This window comes from Sinohyriopsis cumingii, chromosome 2, assembly GCF_028554795.1.
Source record: "Sinohyriopsis cumingii isolate HCF-2022 chromosome 2, ASM2855479v2, whole genome shotgun sequence".
In the NCBI taxonomy this organism is placed as follows: domain Eukaryota; kingdom Metazoa; phylum Mollusca; class Bivalvia; order Unionida; family Unionidae; genus Sinohyriopsis; species Sinohyriopsis cumingii.
The window spans coordinates 15,613,816-15,621,042 of NC_142962.1; the positions used below are offsets into that span (position 1 = coordinate 15,613,816).

At 37.0% G+C, this 7,227-nt stretch overlaps 1 long non-coding RNA gene across 1 annotated transcript; it reads left to right on the top strand.

Moving 5' to 3' along the window:
- Positions 1-236: 236 nt before the first annotated feature.
- Positions 237-2,019, top strand: LOC149804376 (uncharacterized). The gene is made up of 2 exons (XR_016415545.1): positions 237-493; positions 1,527-2,019. It is a non-coding gene; the product is annotated as an uncharacterized LOC149804376 (long non-coding RNA).
- Positions 2,020-7,227: the final 5,208 nt, after the last annotated feature.

Below are 7,227 nucleotides of genomic sequence, written 5' to 3' on the forward strand. Positions count from 1 at the left end.
CAAATTTCTTAACTTAAGGCTATGGTGTGACTTTTTCAGCTATTATTGTTTACTATTTATAGATATGGATATATTTGTGAATTAGGTGTTTTGGGCTTGTGCTGTTCTTGAAACTGATGTCAGGCATGTACACCTTCCATAGTTGTTCTGCAGTATGTTGATAGTGAAATACCAATAGTTGGCTAGGAAGAAGAGCTGGCCTCCCATAGCAGTAGACACGTGGGTTCAAGGTAAGCCGAGTATCTCAAAAACGGCTTGGATGACAACTATTCTGAATTGCATCAAACCATTTAGTAGACAATGTTTTTCAAAATTTTCATCCAGGGAAAGGGCTTGCGTTTGCACTGTGAGCACTACATGCTGTCAAAAATGAATTGCATCAAACCATTTAGTAGACAATGTTTTTCAAAATTTTCATCCAGGGAAAGGGCTTGTGTTTGCACTGTGAGCACTACATGCTGTCAAAAATGGTATTTGGATGTGAAAAATGCAGGTATAAAATAGGGGTTGGGGTGCATAAACCTCTTCTGCTATGAACTGCCATTGACTTCTCTGGTCAAGTGAATACTATTCTTATGCTTTGTTTTAATATAGGTATCTAAAAATATGGACCTTTTTGACCTCACTTGTGTATTTGATTTTTTATGATTTTTTATACTAGGTCGCTGATTGCGGCATTAAATTTGTACATAAAAACTGGACCCTGCCCCCTTAAGGAAAATTGATCATTTTTTGATGGTGCAGTCAGCCACATCTATTATACTTTTCTGTTTCTTTGTGTATATTTAAATAATTTTTATGCATTAGCTTTATTATATCTCCTTCCTTTTTCCATATATTACTTAGTGTTGTATGTGATGTTCTTTGGAGAGGGAGGTAACTGTATTTTGTACCTCCATGTAAGAACTGTTTACATCATGACAAAATAGCATATTTTGGATATAACTTACTAAATATGCAAACAAAATGGTAACCATAATGTATTGTCTTGCACTTTCTGTTGCTGTCAAGGTTTTGCACCTCTATTTTTATGAATACTATTCACATTTCAGTACAGACACACCTAAACAATTGCATAGCATGTCAACATGTATTCTTTAAAGTAATTTAACTCCACAGGAGCAGATAGAATTCAGAGGAATCATACATAAACATACTGTTGTGAATACTGAATGTCACCAATGGAACGGTCTTAGAAATAATGATGCATATGGCATATTACTTGCTATATTTTGGTGAGAAGAATGAAAGTTTTAGCACACCGACATAGTTTCTACCTTCATGACCCCACTCTGAAGTTGACATAAGAGATTCATATCTCACACTTGGGTGATAATAGAAAATGTTTCAATGTTATGTATATATCTTGAAATTTCTAGGTTCAGTTAACAAAGGGGGAAAAGCTTAAAATTAAGTGGCAGCTTCATGCATTTGACAATGCACATACAGTTTCTCCTCTGAAAGTCTTATGTTTTCACTGAATGTTAAAAGTACATCAATATCACTTGTTTCTTTTCTTTTTGCAGGTGTCAGTTTGCATAGTAAGAGATTAGGATTAATCGGTTAGTCATGCTGAAAGAAACAATAGCTTCAATCTCATCCAGATACTCATTCTGATCTAAGTGCACAAGAGAGTGACTTTGACGGACAAACTCAGCTTCTGCAGGAGTTGTTTTATGGTACGTGCTTATCAAAAGCCAAGCCGGTGATATGCTTTTTACCTTTAACTGGATTTTCCACTATAAATATTTGTTCTATACCGTATCTTATTATTTACTATGATTTTGTAAACTCCAGAAAACATTAAAGTCAGTTGTAAGTAAATTGGTGCCTGAGAAGAAATTTCTCTGTTAAACTGTATTGAGTAATTTGCATATGTATGGTCAATTTCATTGGCTATGTATCAATGAATTTATTTGATATGTCACTCTTTGTAAGTTTTAGGGTCCTACACATCAGTATATCAATATTCCAGCATTGTCTAATGTTAATTGATTAAACTTTGACTTTTCCAGACTAGCTAGACTTGTGTTGCGATTACCCACACACACACACACACACAATATACACTGACACAACACTGATGTTGCTATTAGCATCTCCAGAATGATAATGAAAAGTTAGGAACCACTTGTTTTATATGAGTCTAAGAGTACTTCTAAAGCACATGATTTACTTAAATGTGTGATTTCTTTAAGTTTGCTAGAAGAGTTTAGAGAAACTTTTCACTTCTGTCACTGACACCTAACATAGCATTTCTGTTATTCCCTCCTAAAATTTATAACTTCCAGATCTCTTCTTGACATTCCTGAAACATTGTAAAGGAATTTTGATTTTGTACTGATGCTATGGTGGTAAACAAAGACCAAGAGCATTGTAGGTTGCAAACAATTTGAAATCTTTCAAGAAATGCAGTCAGTCATAATTCACAATGTAAATAATGCAGTGCTTTTTGCCGCAAAGAGGTAACTTTTTTAGAAGCATAATACCATTTTTAGTTTTGTGCACAAAAAGTTTTCCTTTATACCATTGTACTAGATAATGTCTAAATATGTGATATGTACACAACTTTTAACATAAACCATTTTGAGCCAAATCCTTAAGGTGGCAGGGTCCAGTTTCGTAAATTGGCCCCTGGCAAATTTCTTAACTTAAGGCTATGGTGTGACTTTTTCAGCTATTATTGTTTACTATTTATAGATATGGATATATTTGTGAATTAGGTGTTTTGGGCTTGTGCTATTCTTGAAACTGATGTCAGGCATGTACACCTTCCATAGTTGTTCTGCAGTATGTTGATAGTGAAATACCAATAGTTGGCTAGGAAGAAGAGCTGGCCTCCCATAGCAGTAGACACGTGGGTTCAAGGTAAGCCGAGTATCTCAAAAACGGCTTGGATGACAACTATTCTGAATTGCATCAAACCATTTAGTAGACAATGTTTTTCAAAATTTTCATCCAGGGAAAGGGCTTGCGTTTGCACTGTGAGCACTACATGCTGTCAAAAATGGTATTTGGATGTGAAAAATGCAGGTATAAAATAGGGGTTGGGGTGCATAAGCCTCTTCTGCTATGAACTGCCATTGACTTCTCTGGTCAAGTGAATACTATTCTTATGCTTTGTTTTAATATAGGTATCTAAAAATATGGACCTTTTTGACCTCACTTGTGTATTTGATTTTTTATGATTTTTTATACTAGGTCGCTGATTGCGGCATTAAATTTGTACATAAAAACTGGACCTTGCCCCCTAGACTGTTGGCGCTGTTCCAGGCATACCGTTCGGTACTGTTTTAATACTGGGAAAAGTGTTAAACGTGTGAGTTACGAAAATAGGCAGAAGGCCGAGTAAGTGACCACAAAATGCAACAATCAATTCACTGATCTTTTATCTACACCAGCAGTGCTAAAAAAAATCTGATAGCCCGACACCCGGGGCCCCTCTGATTTTAGTTCGGGCCCATCCTGTATTCAAAGTGAGGTGCCCGTCGGGCTTGTCGAAACAAAAATTGTTTGCCTGATGAAACTTTGATCGCGCTGGTGAAATATGAGTAAATGTATTTTCAAGATGTTGACATACATGCCTTAACACGGCACAATCTAAATCAAATCACCACTGTCCTAGGTGAAATTGAGATCTGATTTTAATCAAATGGAAGCTTTGCTAAAAATAAGATTCTAAACCTGTTTTGTTTCGAGAAAACACAATATTCAGTTATCTTTAAAAAAAAATACTTTTAAGTCTATGCCTGTTACATGTAGTATGTATAAACAACTGGTGTAAAACTATCCCTTGGGCAGTTTAAATAGCAGCGATTAAAAGAAGAGAACAAAGTTTCACATTACTGGCTGACAATAGAAATGGGGGAGGGAGGAGACTATTGACCCCACCCCCTTGCCCCAATGTGTGAGCTCCCATGGGACGTGCCATTTCTCCCTGTGATACGCCTTATTTTCCCCCCAGGACAAGCCCCTTTTTCATATTCTGGTCAGCTCTGGCTAAACTGCAAAATAGCTAGTTTTGATTTAAGTATAGCCAGTCTGACTAATTAACAGTTAATCCTTTTCCTTGCATTTATCATGTGAAAAGGACTGCCTTTCGGACATACTTTAAAGAAACCATGTTCGACAGTGTGTGTATGTATGTAAGCACCAACAATTGATTGCCAAATAAATGTTGCCTATTTTGTTGTAACTTACGATGCCTAGGACTTCATTTTAATAGTTAAAATCTGCAGTCACAAGTTACCGTACATGTGGCAACTGTTTTTCCCACGTTTTATTCCCCACCTTATTTCCTTAGGTTTAAGTCTTAATGCATGTAACACTGTTTACTGAATAAAATATTTATTCTGAATTAGTTCTTTAGGGGCACATATACTGCATGGCATATTTTGTTTTATTCCTTCTTTTAATTTAATCATGGTAATTAAACTTTACATATACGGTAGAGGAATGTTGGGTGTTAACTGGCCGCGTTTCTTTGGAGGAAATGGAGATGCGATTTTGTTTGCGGAGAAAATTTCACAGCATTCACAGTGATCATTCGTTTAAGTTAATTGGTGACAATTTTATTGTTTTTTTTTTTTTTTTTTTTTTTTTTTTACTATAGTACTGTTGTAGTTGTTTAAAAACATTTGAATTTACGTGAATAATGTTTAATCTTAACGTTCTATTTACTGAAGAAAAAAAAAACTGTCCTGTGATATTAATTATTTCGTCCAGTGCCGGATTTAGACGCGTGTTTGTGTGTGATTTAGATTTTTAACGTAGCTTTAAAAAGAAATTCAGTCATATCGCTACGATGTCTGCAGTTTGGCAGTTTAGACATAGCGAGGTCATAAGCTATGGGAAGCTATAGAGGCCCTATTTGGTCAAAAATAAAATTGAGAGACTCAAAATAAAATCGAGAGGTCCCTTCATACTATGAGTTCAGACCGTGAGGTCCTAAGCTGTAGCTTGTTTAGCTTATGCATAAATCCGGCACTGATTTCATCACTACAATATTCACAAGTGATACAATAGAATATAGCATCTGTGGATTGCATATGTTATATCTATTTATGTATAGTTTGGGGTATTTTTTTGTCTTCTGAGAAAGGAAAATTGACAGACATAATGTAATAATCGGTGACTTCTCTGCGAAAAATTGGGAGATTTTACGAGATCAGGAGGTAGATGAGGAAATACCCCCAAAATCGGGAGGTTTTATTCCCGGCTTAAGAGTTGACATATATGAACTGTCAGGGCTTGTGGAATTTCAGTCAGGGCTTGAGTCTTTTTTTTAAGTCACCAGCCCGGGGCCTGTCCCTAAAAAAAAAATTCTTTGAGCACTGACCAGTATAGTACATAAACTGTTATATCAGACGGCAGATTCAACTTTTGAATGTGCAACCCAAATCTGGTCTCATCCTGTCTGTCTCGCTCGCCATGTTTATGTTCGAGGACTGGCTAGTATTACGTCACGGGACCACGTGATCTGTCGTCTCATCAAAACTCGGAAAAATTCGGCAATTCACGGAATCGTGGTATCTTCCACGCAATATAATCACTACCCGCTTACGATACTTAATTTATAAACACTACACTCACATTAAAATCTGTCGAGAATTACATACGCAAAACGAAAAGTTTGATTTCTGGTCTCCTTTAAAAAGCAGAGCTAAATATACCCCCCCCCCCCATGTATTTGTTTTAAAAATCCGATAGATTAAAAGCAAGACATCCCATAATAAAATGAATCGTACTGCTAATGTAATAGAAACAATACAAAAATCCCAGTGTACATAAAACAAAAGGAGTTAATAAACTCCTCATGTGAGTCCTAACTGCGGTACAGTATTGGCGGCTTAGTTACTACGTCGAATATATCAACAATGTATAAAAATCCACATGCGACATGTTCAGCAATTTATGTTGTGTTTCACAAATCCATGTCGATTTCCTGGTCATTGGAATTCACGGGAATATTCACATATTCGAAGTCCGAGTAAATGACATGTAACTTTCGTCTCCCGTTCCATCGCGGTTAATTTAAAAATGTTCTTGTCGGTTTCTGGTATGATCATAAGTTGCGGCTTTCGCTGACTTCCACACGGCAAAAGTCATGATAGTCAAAGACGTTTGCGTGCCAGATACAGGGGGACAGCTTCGACACGGAAACCTTCTTTCTTTATGCTTGCTGTGCCGATAAAAAAAAACTACCGGGAAAGATATTTTTATATACACGTAATGTTGTTGCGACTCTGGACCATCCGTGTCAGTCAGCAACAGCAGACGAAGCTCGATAGCTCATTTGTAGAAGCTTTGCTTGCCGCGGTGGATAGTCGTTTCGCACAAAAATCCGGCTACCCTCAAACCCAACTTAAAATAATAATCATTTATTTAATTGTTTATCAGGCAATGAAGTTTTTGCAAATAATTATTTTTAAGTTTTCAGAAAACTTTCCCCGCTCGGGTTTGTGTTGTAGGAGGTATTTCCTTGAGATTTATAGGTACGATGATGCCTGGTCAAGAGACGTGTTACTTGTCAGAGTCAATTACGGTGGTGCTAATTTGTAAAATCAGATGAGCCCCAAAGGCGCCAAACGACATCCTGGAAGATTCAGAGGTTGTTTCAAAGCTAACTACCTCTCAAAGAATTATGCATGCCTGGTTGACAGTTTAAGTGACATCTACGGGATATAGTGATATTTGACTTTCATTTTCTTTAGTTGAGCTCACAGTTTCCTCAGTTATAAAAATTAGATTTTCCGCTAGCACAATTTGAATCTGGAATGTCTCGATGAGAGTACGACGCGCTAACCGATTCGGCATCACAGGCCCTTAGCAAATAGTTTAACAGGACTCATCCTTGAACTTAACAGCACTCACAAAAATCCTGCCTAATATACTTATATGAAAAGAGTCAGTAATCATGAATTGGCACATTCGCCAACAATAATTCGATTCTTTTTCATATCAACAGTGGTCAAATTTGCCTGCTAGGGATTTTAATCCAAGTCATTTTTCGTTCATCTCTAAGAATTAAGGCACGCATAACGAGAAATTTTGGGATTAGTGTATTCTTAACAGAAGCATCGCGATTTATGCCAATGCAGCTGTAGGCAGACTCAATCGGTAACAGCACTAGCTTCCAGCGAGAAGCGTCGCGGGTGGGGGTGTTCTCACATGCAGTCATTGCGAGCAACTTCACCGGACCCCCTGCGGGTAGCCGCGAGGATTCAC